This window comes from Coregonus clupeaformis, unplaced genomic scaffold, assembly GCF_020615455.1.
Source record: "Coregonus clupeaformis isolate EN_2021a unplaced genomic scaffold, ASM2061545v1 scaf0137, whole genome shotgun sequence".
In the NCBI taxonomy this organism is placed as follows: domain Eukaryota; kingdom Metazoa; phylum Chordata; class Actinopteri; order Salmoniformes; family Salmonidae; genus Coregonus; species Coregonus clupeaformis.
Genome location: NW_025533592.1, coordinates 637,306 through 662,856, shown reverse-complemented (window position 1 = coordinate 662,856; position 25,551 = coordinate 637,306). Strand labels below are relative to the sequence as shown.

The window sequence follows — 25,551 nt, the reverse complement described above, 5'->3', positions numbered from 1 at the left end:
ACAAATTGAGGAAAAAAAATCCAGAAAATCACATTGTAGGATTTGTAATGAATTTATTTGCAAATTATGGTGGAAAATAAGTATTTGGTCACCTACAAACAAGCAAGATTTCTGGCTCTCACAGACCTGTAACTTATTCTTTAAGAGGCTCCTCTGTCCTCCACTCGTTACCTGTATTAATGGCACCTGTTTGAACTTGTTATCAGTATGAAAGACACCTGTCCACAACCTCAAACAATCACACTCCAAACTCCACTATGGTCAAGACCAAAGAGCTGTCAAAGGACACCAGAAACAAAATTGTAGACCTGCACCAGGCTGGGAAGACTGAATCTGCAATAGGTAAGCAGCTTGGTTTGAAGAAATCAACTGTGGGAGCAATTATTAGGAAATGGAAGACATACAAGACCACTGATAATCTCCCTCGATCTGGGGCTCCACGCAAGATCTCACCCCGTGGGGTCAAAATGATCACAAGAACGGTGAGCAAAAATCCCAGAACCACACGGGGGGACCTAGTGAATGACCTGCAGAGAGCTGGGACCAAAGTAACAAAGCCTACCATCAGTAACACACTACTCCGCCAGGGACTCAAATCCTGCATTGCCAGACGTGTCCCCCTGCTTAAGCCAGTACATATCCAGGCCCGTCTGAAGTTTGCTAGAGTGCATTTGGATGATCCAGAAGAGGATTGGGAGAATGTCATATGGTCAGATGAAACCAAAATATAACTTTTTGGTATAAACTCAACTCATCGTGTTTGGAGGACAAAGAATGCTGAGTTGCATCCAAAGAACACCATACCTACTGTGAAGCATGGGGGTGGAAACGTCATGCTTTGGGGCTGTTTTTCTGCAAAGGGACCAGGACGACTGATCCGTGTAAAGGAAAGAATGAATGGGGCCATGTATCGTGAGATTTTGAGTGAAAACCTCCTTCCATCAGCAAGGGCATTGAAGATGAAACGTGGCTGGGTCTTTCAGCATGACAATGATCCCAAACACACCTCCCGGGCAACGAAGGAGTGGCTTCGTAAGAAGCATTTCAAGGTCCTGGAGTGGCCTAGACAGTCTCCAGATCTCAACCCCATAGAAAATCGTTGGAGGGAGTTGAAAGTCCATGTTGCCCAGCGACAGCCCCAAAACATCACTGCTCTAGAGGAGATCTGCATGGAGGAATGGGCCAAAATACCAGCAACAGTGTGTGAACCTTGTGAAGACTTACAGAAAACGTTTGACCTGTGTCATTGCCAACAAGGGGTATATAACAAAGTATTGAGAAACTTTTGTTATTGACCAAATACTTATTTTCCACCATAATTTGCAAATAAATTCATAAAAAATCCTACAATGTGATTTTCTGGAATTTCTTTTCTCATTTTGTCTGTCATAGTTGACATGTACCTATGATGAAAATTACAGGCCTCTCTCATCTTTTTAAGTGGGAGAACTTGCACAATTGGTTGCTGACTAAATACTTTTTTTCCCCACTGTATCTAAGTGACCCCAAACTTTTGAACTGTAGTGTATGTATTGTAGATAAGAAATCAAAATCTATGATCTATTAGAGGCACTTATTTATCGACATGTTTCAGATCAACCAAATAAAACAATGAGCTGAAGGGGTTATAAACATTTTCTGCGAAAAAGCAACAAATGCAAGTGTTGAGCTACTTAGTGAAGATAAACCCTTTGCCTGTCTCCCAGAGGACAGCAAACAGCTGCGTGTGTGTGTGTGTGTGTGTGTGTGTGTGTGTGTGTGTGTGCACGTGTGTGCGCTTGTTTGCTTGCATGTTTGGGTCTACAGTCTACCCCAAAGGTTAGCAATATATTGAGATTCGAAGCAAGGCCCGTGGTTATTGGTATTAGAAGAGGGGGAGGGGCAAGAACAGGCAGTGGGCACAATGGGCATCTCAGTGCTGTGTGCCCACACTTGGCATGGTGAGAGGGTGGCAGGTCTGAACAGTGGACACAAATGTATTTTCTTGCATGGGAGAGTGAGAAGTTGAGGACAATACCATTGTCTTCACAGAAGTTTGAATCCTCCGAGCTCCCTTAATATCAAAGGCAGTCAGTCGGAAACACCCCCAGATGACGTTAAAGCCAGTCTACCGTCACTCCCTAAATTAGCCCTCAGAGACAGGCAGACATGACTAACACCTGAAACTGATATCACCATTAAGCATCCTTTACTGTCCTATCAAACCATCCAACCATTTTCTGTTCTGACAAAACTATATATCCTATTTGTCAATTTCTATTTGCAGTAGCCCTACTTTTATAATGAATGGGATGTTTTATTACTGACACAGTAGCGGCAGTATTACACTAACAGGAAGTTAGCAACATGTAGCAGGATATAGCACAGTGTATTTACAGTAGGCCCGTACGGGACCCTCTCTCTTCCTGATTTAATTTGTGTTGGTGTAATCTGCAGTCACTGAAGCGTGGGTCTAAAGTAGACTGCCTCCCCACTGAGGGAGGGCCTCAGACGGGGCAACGTGAAGACTTAGCCCCCTGCAAGGCCCAGGTCAGCTTCAAAAGACAAGCACGCAGCAAGAAAATAAATGTAAGAGGTGAATAAATACAGGAATTCTGACTACATACACACATGCGCTCACATAAACCAAGAGAGTTCTCATCTATATTATTTGTAGCCGTCTATATACCACCACAAACCAATGGCCTGTATAAGGCCATAAGCAAACAAGAAAATGCTCATCCAGAAGTGGCGCTCCTAGTGGCCAGGGACTTTAATGCAGGCAAACTTAAATCCGTTTTACCTCATTTCTACCAGCATGTCACATGTGCAACCAGAGGGAAAAAAACTATAGACCACCTTTACTCCACACACACAGAGACGAATACAAAGCTCTCCCTCACCTCCATTTGGCAAATCTGATCATAATTCTATCCCCTCCTGAATCCAACTTACAAGCAAAAAGTAAAGCAGGAAGTACCAGTGTCTCGGTCAATACAGAAGTGGTCAGATGACGTGGATGCTACGCTACAGGACTGTTTTGCTAGCAAAGACTGGAATATGTTCATGAATTCATCCAATGGCTTTGAGGAGTATACCACCTCAGTCATCGGCTTCATCAATAAGTGCATCGACGACGTCATCCCCACAGTGACCGTACGTACATATCCCAACCAGAAGCCAAGGATTACAGGCAACATCTGCATCGAGCTAAAGGCTAGAGCTGCCACTTTCAAGGAGCGGGACACTAATCCGGACGCTTATAAGAAATCCCGCTACCCTATCCCATCTGCACACTGTCCTATAACATCTGGACAGGAGGAATACCTATGTAATAATGTTGTTCATTGACTACATCCTTCAATACCATAGTACCCTCCAAGCTCATCATTAAGCTCTGGGCCCTGGGTCTGAACCCCAACCTGTGCAACTGGATCCTGGACTTCCTGACGGGCCACCCCTCAGGTGGTGAATGTAGGAAACAACACCTTCACTTCGCTGATCCTCAACACAGGGGCCCAACAACGGTGCGTGCTCAGCCCCCTCCTGTACTCCCTGTTCACCCATGACTGCGTGGCCATGCACGCCTCAACTCAAATCATCAAGTTTGCAGACAACACAACAGTAGTAGGCCTGATTACCAACAATGACGAGACAGCCTACAGGGAGGTGGTGATGGCCCTTGCGGAGTGGTGCCAGGAAAATAACCTCTCCCTCAACGTCAACAAACGAAGGAGCTGATCGTGGACTTCAGGAGACAGAGAGAGCACGCCCCTATTCACATCAACGGGACCGCAGTGGAGAAGGTGAAAAGCTTCAAGTTCCTCGGCGTACATATCACTGACAATCTGAAATGGTCCACCCACACAGACAGTGTGGTGAAGAAGCGCAACAGCGTGTGGCTTGGCCCCTAAGACCCTCACAAACTTTTAGAGATACACAATTGAGAGCATCCTGTCGGGCTGTATCACCGCCTGGTACGGCAACTGCACCGCCCGCAACCGCAGGGCTCTCCAGTGGGTGGTGCGGTGTGCCTAATGCATCACCGGGGGCACACTGCCTGCCCTCCAGGACACCTACAGCACCCGATGTCGCAGGAAGGCCAAAAAGATCATCAAGGACATCAACCACCCGAGCCACTGCCTGTTCACCCCGCAATCAGCCAGAAGGGAGGAGACAGTACAGGTGCATCAAAGCTGGGACCGAGAGACTGGAAAAACAGCTTCTATCTCAAGGCCATCAGACTGTTAAATAGCCATCACTAGCTGGCTACCACCCGGTTACTCAACCCTGCACCTTAGAGGCTGCTGCCCTATATACATAGACATGGAATCACTGGTCACTTTAATAATGTTTACATACTGATTTACTCATTTCATATGTATATACTGTATTCTATTCTACTGTATTTTAGTCAATACCACTCCGACATTGCTCGTCCTAATATTTATATATCTCTTAATTACATTATTTTACTTTTAGATTTGTGTGTATTTTGTGAATTGTTAAATACTACTGCACTGTTGGAGCTAGGAACACAAGCATTTCGCTACACCCGCAATATCATATGCTAAATATGTGTATGTGACCAATTAAATTTTGATTTGAAATTCGTACACACGTACGGACACACGCATCTTGGATAAAAACAAAAAACAAATCAAAGTTGATTCTTAAAACAAAACTCTGGTCTGAATCGTGCTACACTGTGACACATAGGACTGGGTACTTGAGACGGTGACTGATTGGATGTGTCAGCTGAGGACGGTGTGACCCCTCCTCCTCACGTCATAACTCAATCATACTCTGACAGATAGCCTGGCTGGGACCTGGCTGGGACCAGGCTGGGACCTTCAACCATTGACAGCGGAGTTTGAGAGTTAGATCAGTTATATTGTTTGTTACATGTTTGGTGTTAAGGTGTGGCGTTGTATGGACAGGTGGAGTATTAAGGATTGGTGTTTTATGGTCAGATTTGGGATAATTTTAAGGTTAGGTGTTGAGGTTATGTCATGGGAACTGTCATTATATATCAGTGCTGTGCTCAGGTTTAGTCCGTTTATGGTTAGGCTAATGGCGGATACCATTGCATGTTGTTTAGGTTTTGTGTTGTAGGGGTCAGTGTTATCATATTAGCATTCAGGTTTGTTGTTAAGGTTCAGGTCCAAGGGGGAATGCAGGGCTCCTTGCCAGCCGAGCGCAGCATTAAGCATCTCCAGGCCAGATTGAAGTGGCCCACGGCCCTAAGAGAGTGAGAGGAACAAATCAATGCTGAATCAATGGGTTTACTTCATTCCAGCAGCTCCAAGATGGGGGTTTCTAAAGACTATTGGGCTTATTTAGCATTTACTGTATTTGCCTAAAAGTCTAGGCCTATGTACTTCAAACTGAATCATCACTGAATACAAAAACCCCACCCATCTGCAATGACCAATTCCACTCCCATTACCACTGTTTGTGTTGCTCTCCTGAGTGTTGCTCTCCTGAGGAACAATTGCAAGACCAGAGTCATAGTCCAATTGCCATGCGACGTGTCCAACCGCAGAACCAGCCAACTATCCACTCCGTCACGGGGCAGACATGTCTAGGAGGTGATGCTTTTATTAGTGCCATTTCAACCGGCGGGAATGAAAGGCCAACCCGTCGCTCGTATTTCCAGCCAATGAGCTGGCAGTGAGCCTCGGCCCAAAGCACTTAGCATTCCGGAGCAGTGCGGTACCTTGCCTGGACCTCCGCCGCCTCCCGATGCCCCAACCCACGATTAATCACGCCTCATAAACCCTCCAATTACCCTAATATAATAGGACAGAAATCAGGGCAATTTGCTGCAAAGGCTCAGAGTGCATAATATACCCATGTGTGTGAAAATATGCCTTTTTCTGTTGCCTGCCAGGCAGCAGGTAGGTTGGTTATGTAATTTCTTTCACAGGCCTTGCCACATAAAGGGACGGTGGTTCGAGCTTCAATAGCAACACAGAATGAATAACAGATCAGCCTTTCATTTGAGCATTCCTTCACTCGTTTTGTCACCTCTCCCTCTCTCCTACTCTCTCTATTGTTATCTGAATGGAGGTTTGAATCAGTAGCTCTCCAAACTTGTTGCATATAAGACGTTTCTATTGGTGTTATGATTTACAGTGAGGGAAAAAAGTATTTGATCCCCTGCTGATTTTGTATGTTTGCCCACTGACAAAGACATAATCAGTCTATAATTTTAATGGTAGGTTTATTTGAACAGTGAGAGACAGAATAACAACAAAAAATAACAAAAAAAAAATGATTTGCATTTTAATGAGGGAAATAAGTATTTGACCCCTCTGCAAAACATGACTTAGTACTTGGTGGCAAAACCCTTGTTGGCAATCACAGAGGTCAGACGTTTCTTGTAGTTGGCCACCAGGTTTGCACACATCTCAGGAGGGATTTTGTCCCACTCCTCTTTGCAGATCTTCTCCAAGTCATTAAGGTTTCGAGGCTGACGTTTGGCAACTCAAACCTTCAGCTCCCTCCACAGATTTTCTATGGGATTATGGTCTGGAGACTGGCTAGGCCACTCCAGGACCTTAATGTGCTTCTTCTTGAGCCACTCCTTTGTTTCCTTGGCCGTGTGTTGGGTCATTGTCAGGCTGGAATACCCATCCACGACCCATTTTCAATGCCCTGGCTGAGGGAAGGAGGTTCTCACCCAAGATTTGACGGTACATGGCCCGTCCATCGTCCCTTTAATGCGGTGAAGTTGTCCTGTCCCCTTAGCAGAAAAACACCCCCAAAGCATAATGTTTCCACCTCCATGTTTGACGGTGGGGATGGTGTTCTTGGGGTCATAGGCAGCATTCCACCTCCTCCAAACACAGCGAGTTGAGTTGATGCCAAAGAGCTCGATTTTGGTCTCATCTGACCACAACACTTTCACCCAGTTCTCCTCTGAATCATTCAGATGTTCATTGGCAAACTTCAGACGGGCCTGTATATGTGCTTTCTTGAGCAGAGGGACCTTGCGGGCGCTGCAGGATTTCAGTCCTTCACGGCGTAGTGTGTTACCAATTGTTTTCTTGGTGACTATGGTCCCAGCTGCCTTGAGATCATTGACAAGATCCTCCTGTGTAGTTCTGGGCTGATTCCTCACCATTCTCATGATCATTGCAACTCCACGAGGTGAGATCTTGCATGGAGCCCCAGGCCGAGGGAGATTGACAGTTATTTTGTGTTTCTTCCATTTGCGAATAATCGCATCAACTGTTGTCACCTTCTCACCAAGCTGCTTGACGATGGTCTTGTAGCCCATTCCAGCCTTGTGTAGGTCTACAATCTTGTCCCTGACATCCTTGGAGAGCTCTTTGGTCTTGGCCATGGTGGAGAGTTTGGAATCTGATTAATTGATTGCTTCTGTGGACAGGTGTCTTTTATACAGGTAACAAACTGAGATTAGGAGCACTCCCTTTAAGAGTGTGCTCCTAATCTCAGCTCGTTACCTGTATGAAAGACACCTGGGAGCCAGAAATCTTTCTGATTGAGAGGGGGTCAAATACTTATTTCCCTCATTAAAATGCAAATCAATTTATAACATTTTTTGACATGCTTTTTCTGGATTTTGTTGTTGTTATTCTGTCTCTCACTGTTCAAATAAACCTACCATTAAAATTATAGACTGATCATTTCTTTGTCAGTGGGCAACGTACAAAATCAGCAGGGGATCAAATACTTTTTTCCCATACTGTATAGACTGTTATAGCATTATCTGCAAAACAGTTTTTGGGATTCATTAAATACATGTCAATCCAGACCTAAAAGAATTAAAAGTACATTCATACAAACTGTATGCCACAACCCCTTCTACAAGTCAGCGTGTTATAACTGATTGACTGCTAACTGCGCTAGTCCAGTATTTCTCAAGTGTGTTGTGGATAGAAATGAGGTCTTCTCATCCATCAGGCAGGTGGCGCTGTTTGCACTGCAGGTAGAGCGAGCCGAGGACACCTCTAGAACATTCCCCGACCTTTGTCCGGTCACGTCCAACAGGTGAAAGAACAGATAAGTTTAACATTACCGAGGAGAAAATAGAGCTGCTGTCACAACAGCAACTGAATAACAAGTCTATGTGTGTAGCCTACCACTAAACAGAGTCTTTGTGTGAATAACAATACCCACATGCAGTTGTCCTGACTTCTTCCATCACCAAAACAGCTATCACTGACACCATGGCATTTATATCAAATCAAATTTGATTGGTCACACACATATTTAGCAGATGTTATTGCGGGTGTAGCGAAATGCTTGTAAAACAATGGCCACAACTACAGTGGCTATAAAGGTCTACACACCCCTGTTAAAATGCCAGGTTTTTGTGATGTAAAAGAATGAGACAAAGATAAATCATGTCAGAACTTTTTCCACCTTTAAATGTGACCTATAACATGAACAATTCAATTGAAAAACCAAACTGAAATCTTTGAGAAAAAAATTATAAATAAAAAATAACTCAATAACCTGGTTGCATAAGTGTGCACACCCTTAACCTAATACTTTGTTGAAGTACCTTTTGATTTTATTACAGCACTCAGTCTTTTAGCATGGCACATCTTGACGTGGCAACATTTGCCCACTCTTCTTTGCAAAAGCGCTCCAAATCTGTCAGATTGCGAGGATATCTCCTGTGCACAGCCCTCTTTAGATCACCCCAGAGATGTTCAATTGGATTCAGGTCTGGGCTCTGGCTGGGCCATTCCAAAACGTTAATCTTCTTCTGGTGAAGCCATGCTTTTGTGGATTTGGATGTGTGCTTTGGGTCGTTGTCGTGCTGAAAGGTGAACTTCCTCTTCATCTTCAGCTTTCTAACGGACGCCTGAAGGTTTTGTGCCAAAATTGCCTGGTATTTGGAACTGTTCATAATTCCCTCCACCCTGACTAAGGCCCCGGTTCCAGCTGAAGAAAAACAGCCCCAAAGCATGATGCTGCCACCACCATGCTTCACTGTGGGTATGGTGCAGTGTTGTTTTTGCGCCAAACATACCTTTTGGAATTATGGCCAAAAAAGTTCAACCTTGGTTTCATCAGACCATAACACATTTTCCCACGTGCTTTTGGGGGACTTGACGTTTGTTTTTTGCAAACTTCAGCCGGGCTTGGATGTTTTTCTTTGTAAGAAAAGGCTTCCATCTTGCCACCCTACCCCATAGCCCATTCATATGAAGAATACGGGAGATTGTTGTCACATGGCACACAGCCAGTACTTGCCAGAAATTCCTACAGTTCCTTTAATGTTGCTGTAGGCCTCTTGGAAGCCTCCCTGACCAGTTTTCTTCTCGTCTTTTCATACATTTTGGAGGGACATCCAGTTCTTGGTAATGTCTCTGTTGTGCCATATTTTCTCCACTTGATGATGACTGTCTTCACTGTGTTCCATGGTATATGTAATGCTTTGGAAATTATTTTGTACCCTTCTCCTGACTGATATCTTTCAACAATGAGATCCCTCTGATGCTTTGGAAGCTCTCTGCGGACCATGGCTTTTGCTCTGAGATGCAACTAAGAAAATGTCAGGAAAATCCTACTAGAACAGCTGAACTTTATTTGTGATTAATCAGTCACTTTAAATGATGGCAGGTGTGTAATGACTTCTATTTAACATGAGTTTGAATGTGATTGGTTAATTCTGAACACAGCCACATCCCCAGTTATAAGAGGGTGTGCACACTTATGCAACCAGGTAAGGTTTTTATTTTTCATTTTTCCCCCTTGAAGATTTCAGTTTGTTTTTCAATTGAATTGTTCACATTATAGGTCACATTAACAGTGGAAAAAGTTCTGACATGATTTATCTTTGTGTCATTCTTTTACATCAGAAAGACCTGCCATTTTAACAGGGGTGTGTAGACTTTTTATATCCACTGTATATGTATATGACAATAGTTGAAAATATAGTGTTGTATTTTGCACATTGCGGAGCTTGATTCCTCCATTAGCTAGGTGGTTTTCAGATTAAGTGCAGTCAGGGGATTGGGGACAACTGTATATGCATGTTTGTTCTGCTCAATTTAACGTCTATAGGAGATGGATTTGCTCTCGTGGGACTTGCTAGCGTTCCTAGCACCAGCCTCCACTGGGTTTAATGCTTCCCAGGAAATTCCATTATAATCTGCCTGGTGAGGTGTCTGGACAAAGGCAGCAGGACGGAGGTGGAGAGGGAGACTGATATAAAGGGGGATAGAGAGATGAAGGAGGAGGGAGGGATGACTGAGGAGAGATTGAGAAGGAGAGAGACTTGATATTGTAAATAATGTAGTCTATTTTCTCTCTATATACTTTATTAGAAAAACTGTAACTTCCTTGTCTATCCTTCTGAACTCAGTCTTCTGAACTCAGTCTTCTTTTCTCTCACACCCTCAGTCTTTAGCTACTTCCAATTTTGACCCTATTTTAGTCAACCAGACTTTACGTTACCACTCCTCTCAGCCCTGAAGCAAACACTTAAGATGTTGATAAAAAAGAGAAGAGTAGAGAGAAATGCCGTCCCTAGGAAGGGTGCATCACGTCTTGCCAGGCTTTGTTCGCTATACTCGACTTGAGTGGGTTGAGTCACTGACGTTATCTTCCTGTCCGGTCTTGCGCCCCCTCGGGCTCGTGTGGTGGGGGTGATCTTCATGGGCTATACTCAGCCTTGTCTCAGGGTAGTAAGTTGGCCATGTACTCTGTTGATATCCCTCTGGGGGTGTGGGAGCTGTGCTTTGGAAAAGTGGGAGGGGTTATATACTGCCTGGTTGGCCCTATCCGGGGGTATCGTCGGACGGGGCCACAGTGTCCCCCGACCCCCCCTCTCAGTCTCCAGTATATATGCTGCAATAGTCTATGTGCCGGGGGGCTAGGGTCAGCCTGTCCTATCTGTTGTATTTGTCCTGTCTTATCTGGTGCCCTGTGTTATCTTAAATATGCTCCCTCTAATTCTCCCATCTCTCTCTCCTCCCGGAGGACGTGAGCCCTTAGACCATGCCTCAGGACTACCTGGCCTGGCGACTCCTGGCTGTCCCTGTCCCCAGCCCACCTGGTCATGCTGCTGATCTGCCTGCGGCTATGGATCCCTTACCTGTTCAACGGACCTGCTACCTTATCCTGGACCTGCTGTTTCGACCTCCTCTCCCTCCCTCTACCGCACCTGCTGTCTCGACCTCTGAATGCTCGGCTATGAAAAGCCAACTAACATTTACTCCTGAGGTGCTGGCCTGTTGCACGCTCTATAACCACTGTGATTATTATTTGACCCTGCTGGTCATCTATGAATGTTTGAACATCTTGAAGAACGATCTAGCCTTAATGGCCATGAACTCTTATAACCTTCACCCGGCACAGACTGGCCACCCCTCAGAGCCTGGTTCCTCTCTAGGTTTCTTCCTAGGTTCCTGCCTTTCTAGGGAGTTTTTCCTAGCCACCGTGCTTCTACATCTGCATTGCTTGCTGTTTGGGGTTTTAGGCTGGGTTTCTGTATAGCACTTTGTGACATCTGCTGATGTACAAAGGGCTTTATAAACTACATTTGATTGATTGCAACAACTACAGTCTGATCATCGTCATTGTCTCTTATAGCCATAGTGCCATTGCCAAACTGCCTCATAATAGATCAATGATAAGATATCCTTCCATTCCACCAGTTTATTCAGCCATAAGAAGCTAAAAATGTTCTCCGGCACGCTGTCAATTTTTTTTATAAAAATCATTATAATTTCATTCACATAGGTGGTCTCCACTGAGCCATTTACTCCCCACAACCACTTTCACTCTAAGTAGGGCAGACTTAAAGCTGAAAATGTAGAGCTTGTCTACATTAAACTGTACACATATGGAAAGCTATTTCACGGACCTCTAAAAGACCTGTTATGTTAATGACAGGCTAAGTCAATTCAAATGGTCAGATTTGGGGTTTCCAATAGACATCAAAAGCATCTGCAAGCTCAGCACCCACATGACCAAGTTAAAGCTCAACCCGCTCCACAAAAGGTTGAGTAAGGCAAACTCAGAGGCTGAAGTTCCTATCAGGCCCTGCTTTGAGGTGTGGTCCAATCAATGTCAGCTCAGCTTGGATGACCGCCACATTCATCTGCTTCCTAGTACTTCACAGCTAACATCAACACTGACCTCATCTACTGGGCTGAGAACTGACCTGGAACACCAGGAAATTAAAGAGGAAGCAAACGTTTCCATGAAAAACACCTCCGTTGCTGTTAAATTGAGGGGTTTATTTGTTTTGAAATGTCACCTCCGAATACGATTCGAGTGGACGGTTACGGAGTGGACACTTATTGAGCGTATTACCATCAGGCCCCTCCTCCATTGTACTGTTATGGTCATTGTGATGGATATTGAGCTGGGGTATTTTTTAAAACCTTCCCTTAGGAGAGAGATTTCACTTCTTTCCACACCTGACCCCACAGCCTTGTCCCTCAGTAAAAATAACCACAGAAGGTGGCTGGGGGGAGTGATAGCTGGCTGCATGGCTCAGACTGTTTGGGGTGGAGGGGTGGAGGCAGGGGCATGGACACAGATGGGCGCCTGAGGGATAGTGCCATCCCCATCCAGGAGTCTAGGCTCGTCAGCGCCAACAGAACAACGCTCTGCAACCTGAACTAAAACAATCTTATCATGGTGAACCAAGGAAGGCCAGTCTCCTCCTTCATATATATTTATATTACACTTTTTAATCAAAATCCTACATTAAAGATTAATTGCAACAGCTGGGCACAAGGCCAAGGCCTTTCTGTTGCTGGGTAGAACACCACTCTAAATAAAGGCCAATAACCTTCTTCCAAACGCAGTTCTATTCAAGTCATCAGCCTTGTGAAAAGATCGACTACGTCAGTATAGAAAGATGTTATTGATTTGTTGTCTGGAAGCGATGCTTTATGAAAAGCGACGACGTCATGTGTTGGCATCACGTGTTCACTGGAGACTTGAGTCGGCCAATCTTGGACTTGTTAATACAGCATACTGCCAGTTTATTTCACATTAAATAGAAACATTACTCACTTGTGCATGTGCTCCAGCCCAGCAAACATCATGATACTGTAGGTCAGGCCACTCTGGACCAGGAAATGTAAGGCGTACCTGTTGGGAAAAATAAACGACAAGGGGTCAGAACTTAACATTCACCACATGGATCAACACTGTCTCTCTCCTGTCTCTCTCCTATCTGCTCAGTCCTGCTCCCTCCTTTTTCAGACACTCTTTCGCTCTCCCTTCCTCTTTCATCCAATACTGAGGAAAAACACATTCCTGAAGAAGGTGAATAAATCTCTAGTGACATGGAGAGGAAAAGTACAGAGTGTTTTGGCATGCAGCCAGGCAGAGCAGAATTCTGGGACAGTTTCACCAGCACCAGGGCCATACATGAATAAGAAAGTCTAGCGTGACTATGACTACAGATAGTGGACAGTTACTCCCTATAGAAGGGTTGGTTGTTTAGCAACAAAAGCAATGCGTGCACAACTATGGGGCAAAACAGATGGGGTTGGCTTAGATTGTTGACAACATGCAAACTATATTTAGTCTCCAATGTTCATTGAAAACATGAATACATTTGCACAATGAGCACTTGTCTCAAATACATGGTTACAGTTGTATGTTAGCTAGCTATCAAATTTTAGCCATATTAGCATAGACATGACATCAGTCAAAACCCCTCAAAACAAGATACGGTTTCAAGAACAAGATAAAACTTGCTGAAATGAGCCACCAAGATTCCCCACATGGCAGCTTCTTGTCATTATTGCTAGCTATCTGGCCATCCAAAATCACAACAACTAAGAGACTTCTGCCCCATTGAAGCATGCACATTGTTTTCATGACGTTTCAGCTAACCCGTCTATAGCCGCAGCCCTGACATCTCAGTACCATGTTATGTCTCCATCTCTGAGGACTGTCAATCTGTGTGTGTGTGTGTGTGTGTGTGTGTGTGTGTGTGTGTGTCCATCATGACCGAGTGTGGGCTCTCAGACACTGTCAGACACATCATCATCAACACCACCACACAGACAGACTGTGCACTTTCAAGGGCGTGATGAACCAACACGTTCCTGAAGGTGAGATGACACATTATGTTAGTGTGTTACCAACACAACAGCAGGGGGCAACTCCGAACTATCATGGGGACTGTCAATTAATCCAAGGTGTACTGCCATTGGATAGCACCAACTACCATGTATATACAGTGAGGGAAAAAAGTATGATCCCCTGCTGATTTTGTACGTTTGCCCACTGACAAAGAAATTATCAGTCTATAATTTTAATGGTAGTTTTATTTGAACAGTGAGAGATAGAATAACAACAACAAAATCCAGAAAAACGCATGTCAAAAATGTTATAAATTGATTTGCATTTTAATGAGGGAAATAAGTATTTGACCCCATCTCAATCAGAAAGATTTTTGGCTCCCAGGTGTCTTTTATACAGGTAACGAGCTGAGATTAGGAGCACACTCTTAAAGGGAGTGCTCCTAATCTCAGTTTGTTACCTGTATATAAGACACCTGTCCACAGAAGCAATCAATTAATCAGATTCCAAACTCTCCACCATGGCCAAGACCAAAGAGCTCTCCAAGGATGTCAGGGACAAGATTGTAGACCTACACAAGTCTGGAATGGGCTACAAGACCATCGCCAAGCAGCTTGGTGAGAAGGTGACAACAGTTGGTGCGATTATTCGCAAATGGAAGAAACACAAAAGAACTGTCAATCTCCCTTGGCCTGGGGCTCCATGCAAGATCTCACCTCGTGGAGTTGCAATGATCATGAGAACGGTGAGGTATCAGCCCAGCTGTGCCCTGGACACCATATGTGAATTGATTGCCCCCCATTTATCCTCTGAGTTTGTACTGCTTGGTGACCTAAATTGGGATATGCTTAATACCCCAGCCATCCTACAATCCAAGCTAGATGCCCTCAACCTCACGCAAATTATCAACGAACCTACCAGGTACAACCCTAAATCCTTAAACATGGGTACCCTCATAGATATCATCCTGACTAATATACCCTCTAAATACACCTCAGCTGTCTTCAACCAGGATCTCAGCGATCACTGCCTTATTGCCTGCGTCCGTAACGGGTCCGCGGTCAAACGACCACCCCTCATCACTGTCAAACGCTCCCTAAAACACTTTAGCGAGGAGGCCTTCCTAATTGACCTGGCCCAGGTATCCTGGATGGATATAGATCTCATTCCGTCAGTAGAGGATGCCTGGTTGTTCCTTAAAAGTAATTTCCTCTCAATCTTAAATAAACATGCCCCATTCAAAAAATACAGAACTAAGAACCGATATAGCCCCTGGTTCTCCTCAGACTTGACTGCCCTTGACCAGCACAAAAACATCCTGTGGCGTACAGCATTAGCATCAAATAGCCCCCGCGATATGCAACTTTTCAGGGAAGTTAGGAACCAATATACACAAGCAGTCAGGAAAGCAAAGGCTAACTTTTTCAAACAGAAATTTGCATCCTGTAGCACTAACTCCAAAAGTTTTGGGACACTGTAAAGTCCATGGAGAATAAGAGCACTTCCTCCCAGCTGCCCACTGCACTGAGGCTAGGAAACACTATCACCACCGATAAATCTACAATAATCGAGAATTTCAACAAGCATTTTGCTACAGCTGGCCATGCTTTCCATCTGGCTACCACTAACCCGGCCACCAACTCTGCACCCTCTGCTGCAACTTGCCCATGCCCCCCGCTTCTCCTTCACACAAATTCAGACAGTTGATGTTTTGAAAGCGCTGCAAAAATCTGGACCCCTACAAATCAGCTGGGCTAGACAATCTGGACCCTTTCTTCCTAAAACTAGCCGCCGAAATTGTCGCAACCCCTATTACTAGTCTGTTCAACCTCTCTTTCATAACGTCTGAGATCCCCAGAGATTGGAAAGCTGCCGCGGTCATCCCCCCTCTTCAAAGGGGGTGACACTCTAGATCCAAACTGCTACAGACCTATATCCATCCTGCCCTGCCTTTCGAAAGTATTCGAAAGCCAAGTTAACAAACAGATCATCGACCATTTCGAATACCACCGTACCTTCTCCGCTATGCAATCCGGTTTCCGAGCTGGTCACGGGTGCACTTCAGCCACGCTCAAGGTCCTAAACGATATTATAACCGCGATTGATAATAGACAGTACTGTGCAGCCGTCTTCATCGACCTGGCCAAGGCTTTCGACTCTGTCAACCACCGCATTCTTATTGGCAGACTAAATAGCCTTGGTTTCTCAAATGACTGCCTCGCCTGGTTCACCAACTACTTCTCAGATAGAGTTCAGTGTGTCAAATCGGAGGGCCTGTTGTCTGGACCTATGGCAGTCTCTATGGGGTGCCACAGGGTTCAATTCTTGGGCCGACACTTTTCTCCGTGTATATCAATGATGTCGCTCTTGCTGCTGGTGACTCTCAGATCCACCTCTACGCAGACGACACCATTTTGTATACATCTGGCCCTTCATTGGACACTGTGTTAACAAACCTCCAAACGAGCTTCAATGCCATACAACAATCCTTCAGTAGCCTTCAACTGCTCTTAAACACTAGTAAAACTAAATGCATGCTTTTCAATCGAACGCTGCTAGCACCCGCCCACCCGACTAGAATCACCACTCTCGACGGGTCTGACCTAGAGTATGTGGACAACTACAAATATCTAGGTGTCTGGTTAGACTGTAAACTCAACTTCCAGACTCACATAAAGAATCTCCAATCCAAAGTTAAATCTAGAATCGGCTTCCTATTTCGCAACAAAGCCTCCTTCACTCATGCTGCCAAACATGCCCTCGTAAAACTGACTATCCTACCGATCCTTGACTTCGGCGATGTCATTTACAAAATAGCCTCCAACACTCTACTCAGCAAATTGGATGTAGTCTATCACAGTGCCATCCGTTTTGTCTCCAAAGCCCCATACACTACCCACCACTGTGACCTGTACGCTCTTGTTGGCTGGTCTTCACTACATGTTCGTCGTCAAACCCACTGGCTCCAGGCCATCTATAAATCACTGCTAGGCAAATCCCCGCCCTATCTTAGCTCATTGGTCACCATAGCAGCACCCACCCGTAGTCTGCGCTCCAGCAGGTATATCTCACTGGTCATTCCCAAAGCCAACACCTCCTTTGGCCGCCATTCCTTCCAGTTCTCTGCTGCCAATGACTGGAACGAATTGCAAAAATCTCTGAAGCTGGAGACTCTTATCTCCCCCAATAACTTTAAGCATCAGTTGTCAGAGCACCTTACCGATCACTGCACCTGTACACAGCCCATCTGAAATTAGCCCACCCAACTACCTCATCCCTATATTGTTATTTAATTTGCTCTTTTGCACCCCAGTATCTCTATTTGCACATAATCTCTTGCACATCTAGCATTCCAGTGTTAATACTATTGTAATTATTCTGCACTATAGCCCATTTATTGCCTTACCTCCATAACTTGCTACATTTGCACACACTGTATATATATTTTCTGTTGTATTTTCTGACTTTATGTTTTTTTCTTTACCCCATATGTAACTCTGTGTTGTTTTTATTGCACTACTTTGCTTCATCTTGGCCAGGTCGCAGTTGTAAATGAGAACCTGTTCTCAACTGGCTTACCTGGTTAAATAAAGGTGAAATAAAAATAAAAAATAAAAAAAAAACTACACGGGAGGATCTTGTCAATGATCTCAAGGCAGCTGGGACCATAGTCACCAAGAAAACAATTGGTAACACACTACGCCGTGAAGGACTGAAATCCTGCAGCGCCCGCAAGGTCCCCCCTGCTCAAGAAAGCACATATACAGGGCCGTCTGAAGTTTGCCAATGAACATCTGAATGATTCAGAGGAGAACTGGGTGAAAGTGTTGTGGTCAGATGAGACCAAAATCAAGCTCTTTGGCATCAAATCGCCGTGTTTGGAGGAGGAGGAATGCTGGGGGTGTTTTTCTGCTAAGGGAACAGGACAACTTCACCGCATTAAAGGGACGATGAACGGGGCCATGTACCGTCAAATCTTGGGTGAGAACCTCCTTCCCTCAGCCAGGGCATTGAAAATGGGTCGTGGATGGGTATTCCAGCATGACAATGACCCAAAACACACGGCCAAGGCAACAAAGGAGTGGCTCAAGAAGAAACACATTAAGGTCCTGGAGTGGCCTAGCCAGTCTCCAGACCATAATCCCATAGAAAATCTGTGGAGGGAGCTGAAGGTTCGAGTTGCCAAACGTCAGCCTCGAAACCTTAATGACTTGGAGAAGATCTGCAGAGAGGAGTGGAACAAAATCCCTCCTGAGATGTGTGCAAACCTGGTGGCCAACTACAAGAAACGTATTTTTTATTTTTTTTTACTTGCTTTTGCCACCAAGTACTAAGTAATGTTTTGCAGAGGGGGTCAAATACTTATTTCCCTCATTAAAATGCAAATCAATTTATAACTTTTTTGACATGCATCTTTCTGGATTTTTTTGTTGTTATTCTGTCTCTCACTGTTCAAATAAACCTACCATTAAAATTATAGACTGATCATGTCTGTCAGTGGGCAAACTTACAAAATCAGCAGGGGATCAAATACTTTTTTCCCCTCACTGAACTGTAGTATGGATGGTCAGGCCACATGGGCATTTAAGAGGGCTGGTAGTCCCAAAGAAAGATGGGAGTACATTTTGACCTCCTGTGGTGGTTATTACTAATAATATACTGGTCTGTTCATATGATAGTGTACACAGTAGAGCTGGGACGATACCAGTATCGCAATATTCTTTCCATGGCAAAAATGAAAACACAAAGCAGACCAAACTCTTTGGTCCTTTAAAAACCTGTTGTGTGCTATAGCTTGGAAAATAAATACATGTGACTCTGGATAACAACATAATTATGTTAATTTCCAACATTAGGGCTGTTTTCCTAAAGAAGTTAAACCCGCTTCGATGTTTGTTTCCTTGCCACGTTACTAACGAGTATCGCGATACTGGTATCGTCCCGGCCCTAGTACACAGTAGTATAATGGTGATGATGGACAAAGATCCAAATATATCTACAGTACACAGTAGTATAATGGTGATGATGGACAAAGATCCAAATATATCTACAGTACACAGTAGTATAATGGTGATGATGGACAAAGATCCAAATATATCTACAGTACACAGTAGTATAATGTGGCAACTTCTTGGTAAGTCCCCTAGGGCGTTGTGTGTCCTCAGAGTCTGAGGTACAGTAGAGGAGTGGAGTTAGTGTGCGTGCGTCATTCAGAGTCAATATGTCATACAGAATTGAGTGGTAACAGGACTGTGGGAAGAGGAGGACTGAGTTATAAAGTTAGTCAGTTCATGCCTTCTGGGAGTGCTATGGGCAGAGTTAGAAAGCTGGCAGTCAGAAGTTTTACAACGTACGTTTACTTTTAATCCGTCTATCTGCATATCTCAAGACATGGCATATGAGGGTGCAGTGAGATACCCAATGGGTTGGACAATATTATTTTCGTCACTTATATTGAAGAAGCTATTACTTAAATACTGGAAGTCAAATGATACTCCAACGTTAAGAGAATGGAAAAATCTAATGCTTTATTATTTAAATACAGAAAAATAAATCTGCCTACAGACAGAAACAACAACACAACCTGAAGTCATATGGGGCAGAGTCTTACAAGCATTGGAAACATTGGTGTGGATACGGTGGGAACATGTGGGTCTGAGCAAGTATGTCGTCATTAATGTTTGTTGAAATGTATGTAAATGTTAAGTTGTCTATTGTTTTTGTCGATGTATGTTTTTGTTTATAAAATTAAAAAAAAGTAAAATAAAATATTACAAAAAAGGAAATGGCTTGTCAGTGATTGTCAAACTAAAGCGATAGGAATTAATGCAGTTTATGGTACTACTGTCTTCTATGTATTCTACGTTCTAAAGCCGTTAAGGTGTGTTTCAAAGCTGACTAACAACAAGACATGCATCAATTACACTAAAAGCCACCACACATAATATGATCAGACCACAACAGTATCACCTTACCATCAATATTATGTGCTGATGGTGGCATCACATGATCAAACATGCTCAGAGCCACTGCCATGGTGGAATGACGCAGTTAGCGTTCCAAACATTTTCCCGTACACACACACACACACAGAGAAAACCCTGAGGGGCACACTGCCAAGGGACGGCAGGTCGTTTATAACGGGCCCAACGGCTTCCTAATTGGATATCAATTGCCCCTGCATCGACCAGTTTGCCTTGGCCCGTAAAGGATGGAGGGAGGGTGGCTGAGAGGGGGGGAGGGAGGAAGGCCAGAGGCAGTAGAGATAGGTGGAGGGAGGAGAGGGGTGAGGCTCAGAGATAGACAGGGGAGGATAGGGGTGAAGCAGAAAGGTGTGAAGGAGGGAGGAGGGTGAGAGAGGCAAGACTGTGAGAGAGGGAAGAGTGCGAGAGAGGGAGGAGGGTGAGAGAGGGAAGACTGTGAGAGGGAAGAGTGCGAGAAGCAGGAAGGGGTGAGGAAGGGAGATAGGAAGGAGGGAACCAGGGATGAGAGACAGAATTTAGGGAAGAAAGGTGAGGGTGAAAAGATGTGTGACGGTAACAGCACTCACCAGCCGAAGCAGAAGAGAGCCAGGTAGAAGCCAAGCAGAGTAGCCACCACATGTCTGATGAAGGGACTGGTCTTACTGGGGTGGAGATACAGACGGAACCAGAAGGCTGTGAGCAGGGCAAACAGCTGGCACACCACAAAGTTCACCTGGGAGAGGAGACACACAAGGGACATAATCAAAACTTTAGTGAGTTTTGTAAAAACTAAAACTGAGTCTAAAAAACAGCTTCTATTACCAGGCCATCAGACTGTGTAACAACCATCACTAGCTGTGTATCAGGTGATGCACACACACTCACAAAACACACGCACATACACAAGCTATCACACACACACACAACTCATACTCAAACAGACGCACATACAGTGGGGAAAAAAAGTATTTAGTCAGCCACCAATTGTGCAAGTTCTCCCACTTAAAAAGATGAGAGAGGCCTGTAATTTTCATCATAGGTACACGTCAACTATGACAGACAAAATGAGAATTTTTTCTCTCCAGAAAATCACATTGTAGGATTTTTAATGAATTTATTTGCAAATTATGGTGGAAAATAAGTATTTGGTCAATAACAAAAGTTTCTCAATACTTTGTTATATACCCTTTGTTGGCAATGACACAGGTCAAATGTTTTCTGTAAGTCTTCACAAGGTTTTCACACACTGTTGCTGGTATTTTGGCCCATTCCTCCATGCAGATCTCCTCTAGAGCAGTGATGTTTTGGGGCTGTCGCTGGGCAACACGGACTTTCAACTCCCTCCAAAGATTTTCTATGGGGTTGAGATCTGGAGACTGGCTAGGCCACTCCAGGACCTTGAAATGCTTCTTACGAAGCCACTCCTTCGTTGCCCGGGCGGTGTGTTTGGGATCATTGTCATGCTGAAAGACCCAGCCACGTTTCATCTTCAATGCCCTTGCTGATTGAAGAAGGTTTTCACTCAAAATCTTACGATACATGGCCCCATTCATTCTTTCCTTTACACGGATCAGTCGTCCTGGTCCCTTTGCAGAAAAACAGCCCCAAAGCATGATGTTTCCACCCCCATGCTTCACAGTAGGTATGGTGTTCTTTGGATGCAACTCAGCATTCTTTGTCCTCCAAACACGACGAGTTGAGTTTTTACCAAAAAGTTATATTTTGGTTTCATCTGACCATATGACATTCTCCCAATCCTCTTCTGGATCATCCAAATGCACTCTAGCAAACTTCAGACGGGCCTGGACTTAAGCAGGGGGACACGTCTGGCAATGCAGGATTTGAGTCCCTGGCGGAGTAGTGTGTTACTGATGGTAGGCTTTGTTACTTTGGTCCCAGCTCTCTGCAGGTCATTCACTAGGTCCCCCCGTGTGGTTCTGGGATTTTTGCTCACCGTTCTTGTGATCATTTTGACCCCACGGGATGAGATCTTGCGTGGAGCCCCAGATCGAGGGAGATTATCAGTGGTCTTGTATGTCTTCCATTTCCTAATAATTGCTCCCACAGTTGATTTCTTCAAACCAAGCTGCTTACCTATTGCAGATTCAGTCTTCCCAGCCTGGTGCAGGTCTACAATTTTGTTTCTGGTGTCCTTTGACAGCTCTTTGGTCTTGGCCATAGTGGAGTTTGGAGTGTGATTGTTTGAGGTTGTGGACAGGTGTCTTTTATACTGATAACAAGTTCAAACAGGTGCCATTAATACAGGTAATGAGTGGAGGACAGAGGAGCCTCTTAAAGAAGAAGTTACAGGTCTGTGAGAGCCATACATCTTGCTTGTTTGTAGGTGACCAAATACTTATTTTCCACCATAATTAGCTAATAAATTCATGAAAAAATCCTACAATGTGATTTTCTGGATTTTTTTTCTTCTCATTTTGTCTGTCATAGTTGACGTGTACCTATGATGAAAATTACAGGCCTCTCTCATCTTTTTAAGTGGGAGAACTTGCACAATTGGTGGCTGACTAAATACTTTTTTCCCCCACTGTACACACACACACACAGCCAACGCTGCTGTCCCATGTCATACAGACATTAAACCACTAGACACTTCCCGTTTCACACAGAGTATTTAAATACTGTATTCCCGACATAGCTCATTCTAATATTCCTACTACTGTACACATCATTTTTACTAGTATAGCCAGGGCTCTAAATACATTCATGAAATCATTGGTAGCGCTGGTGCTCCTAACTTCAAAAAGTAAGTAGCACCAGACAAAATTTAGGAGCACCAGAAAAGAGAGATCTTTTTTACTGCAAACTGCAACTGTCATCAGGTGTTTCCTTGAAGATGTACATTTACATTGAAGTCACTTGGCAGACGCTCTTATCCAGAGCGACTTACAGTAGTGAGGGCATACATTTTCATACATGTTTCTGTACTGGTCCCCCGTGGGAATCGAACCCACAACCCTTGTGTTGCAAGCGCCATGCTCTACCAACTGAAAGGGCAAGACATTCGAATACAACTTTTAATAATTGTATTCAAAAGTGCAACTGCAAACATATTTACATACAGTGGGGAAAAAAAGTATTTAGTCAGCCACCAATTGTGCAAGTTCTCCCACTTAAAAAGATGAGAGAGGCCTGTCATTTTCATCATAGGTACACGTCAACTATGACAGACAAAATGAGAAGAAAAAAAATCCAGAAAATCACATTGTAGGATTTTTTCATGAATTTATTAGCTAATTATGGTGGAAAATAAGTATTTGGTCACCTACAAACAAGCAAGATGTATGGCTCTCACAGACCTGTAACTTCTTCTTTAAGAGGCTCCTCTGTCCTCCACTCATTACCTGTATTAATGGCACCTGTTTGAACTTGTTATCAGTATAAAAGACACCTGTCCACAACCTCAAACAATCACACTCCAAACTCCACTATGGCCAAGACCAAAGAGCTGTCAAAGGACACCAGAAACAAAATTGTAGACCTGCACCAGGCTGGGAAGACTGAATCTGCAATAGGTAAGCAGCTTGGTTTGAAGAAATCAACTGTGGGAGCAATTATTAGGAAATGGAAGACATACAAGACCACTGATAATCTCCCTCGATCTGGGGCTCCACGCAAGATCTCATCCCGTGGGGTCAAAATGATCACAAGAACGGTGAGCAAAAATCCCAGAACCACACGGGGGGACCTAGTGAATGACCTGCAGAGAGCTGGGACCAAAGTAACAAAGCCTACCATCAGTAACACACTACTCCGCCAGGGACTCAAATCCTGCATTGCCAGACGTGTCCCCCTGCTTAAGTCCAGGCCCGTCTGAAGTTTGCTAGAGTGCATTTGGATGATCCAGAAGAGGATTGGGAGAATGTCATATGGTCAGATGAAACCAAAATATAACTTTTTGGTAAAAACTCAACTCATCGTGTTTGGAGGACAAAGAATGCTGAGTTGCATCCAAAGAACACCATACCTACTGTGAAGCATGGGGGTGGAAACTTCATGCTTTGGGGCTGTTTTTCTGCAAAGGGACCAGGACGACTGATCCGTGTAAAGGAAAGAATGAATGGGGCCATGTATCGTGAGATTTTGAGTGAAAACCTCCTTCCATCAGCAAGGGCATTGAAGATGAAACGTGGCTGGGTCTTTTAGCATGACAATGATCCCAAACACACCTCCCGGGCAACGAAGGAGTGACTTCGTAAGAAGCATTTCAAGGTCCTGAGTGGCCTAGCCAGTCTCCAGATCTCAACCCCATAGAAAATCTTTGGAGGGGAGTTGAAAGTCCGTGTTGCCCAGCGACAGCCCCAAAACATCACTGCTCTAGAGGAGATCTGCATGGAGGAATGGGCCAAAATACCAGCAACAGTGTGTGAAAACCTTGTGAAGACTTACAGAAAACGTTTGACCTGTGTCATTGCCAACAAGGGGTATATAACAAAGTATTGAGAAACTTTTGTTATTGACCAAATACTTATTTTCCACCATAATTTGCAAATAAATTCATAAAAAATCCTACAATGTGATTTTCTGGATTTTTTTTTCTCATTTTGTCTGTCATAGTTGACATGTACCTATGATGAAAATTACAGGCCTCTCTCATCTTTTTAAGTGGGAGAACTTGCACAATTGGTGGCTGACTAAATACTTTTTTTCCCCACTGTATGTGATTTGTTTTGGGCAAACAAATGTAATATACAAAACAGAACATGGATTGTATTCAAAAGTGCAACAGCAAACCTATTTCAAATCAAATTTTGCAGTCACGTGAAATGCTTACTTACGAGCCCTTTCCCAACAATGCAAAGTAAAAAAAAACTTGAAAAATGAAATTGTAACACAATAAAATAACAATAACGAGGCTATATACACGGAGTACCAGTACAGAGTCAACGTGCAGGGGTACAAGGTGTTTGAGGTAATATGTACATGTAGGTAGGGGTAAAAGTGACTAGACAATCAGGATAGATAATAAACAGTAGCAGCAGCGTATGTGAAGAATGTGAAAGAGGGTCTGTGTGTGTGTGGCGTCAATATGCATGTGTGTTTTGCGCGTGTGAGTGTATGTAGTGTGTATCTGTGTTGGAGTGTCAGTGTAGTATGTGTGAGTATGTGGGTAGAGTTCAGTGAGGTAGCCGGTGCAAGAGAGTCAGTGCAAATAAAAAGGGGGTCAACGCAAATAGTCGGGGTAGCCATTTGATCAACTGTTCAGCAGTCTTATGGCTTTGGGGTAGAAGCTGTTCAGAAGCCTTTTGGGCCCAGACTTGGCGCTCCGGTACCGCTTGTCATGAGGTAGCAGAGAGAACAGTCTATGACTTGGATGGCTGAAGTCTGAACATTTTTGGGGCTTTCTGGCTTTCCTCTGGTATAGAGGTCCTGGATGGCAGGGAGCTCGGCCCCAGTAATGTACTGAGCCGTACGCACTACCCTCTGTAGTGCATTACAGTCGGATGCAAAGCAGTTGCCATTACAAGCGGTGATGCAGCCAGTCAAGATGCTCTCAATGGTGCAGCTGTATAACTGTTTGAGGATCCGAGGACCCATGACAAATCTTTTCAGC

At 44.2% G+C, this 25,551-nt stretch overlaps 1 pseudogene; it reads right to left on the bottom strand.

Annotated features, from left to right (window-relative positions):
- Positions 1–25,551, bottom strand: part of LOC121539401 — a 97,075-nt pseudogene that overhangs the window by 21,413 nt on the left and 50,111 nt on the right.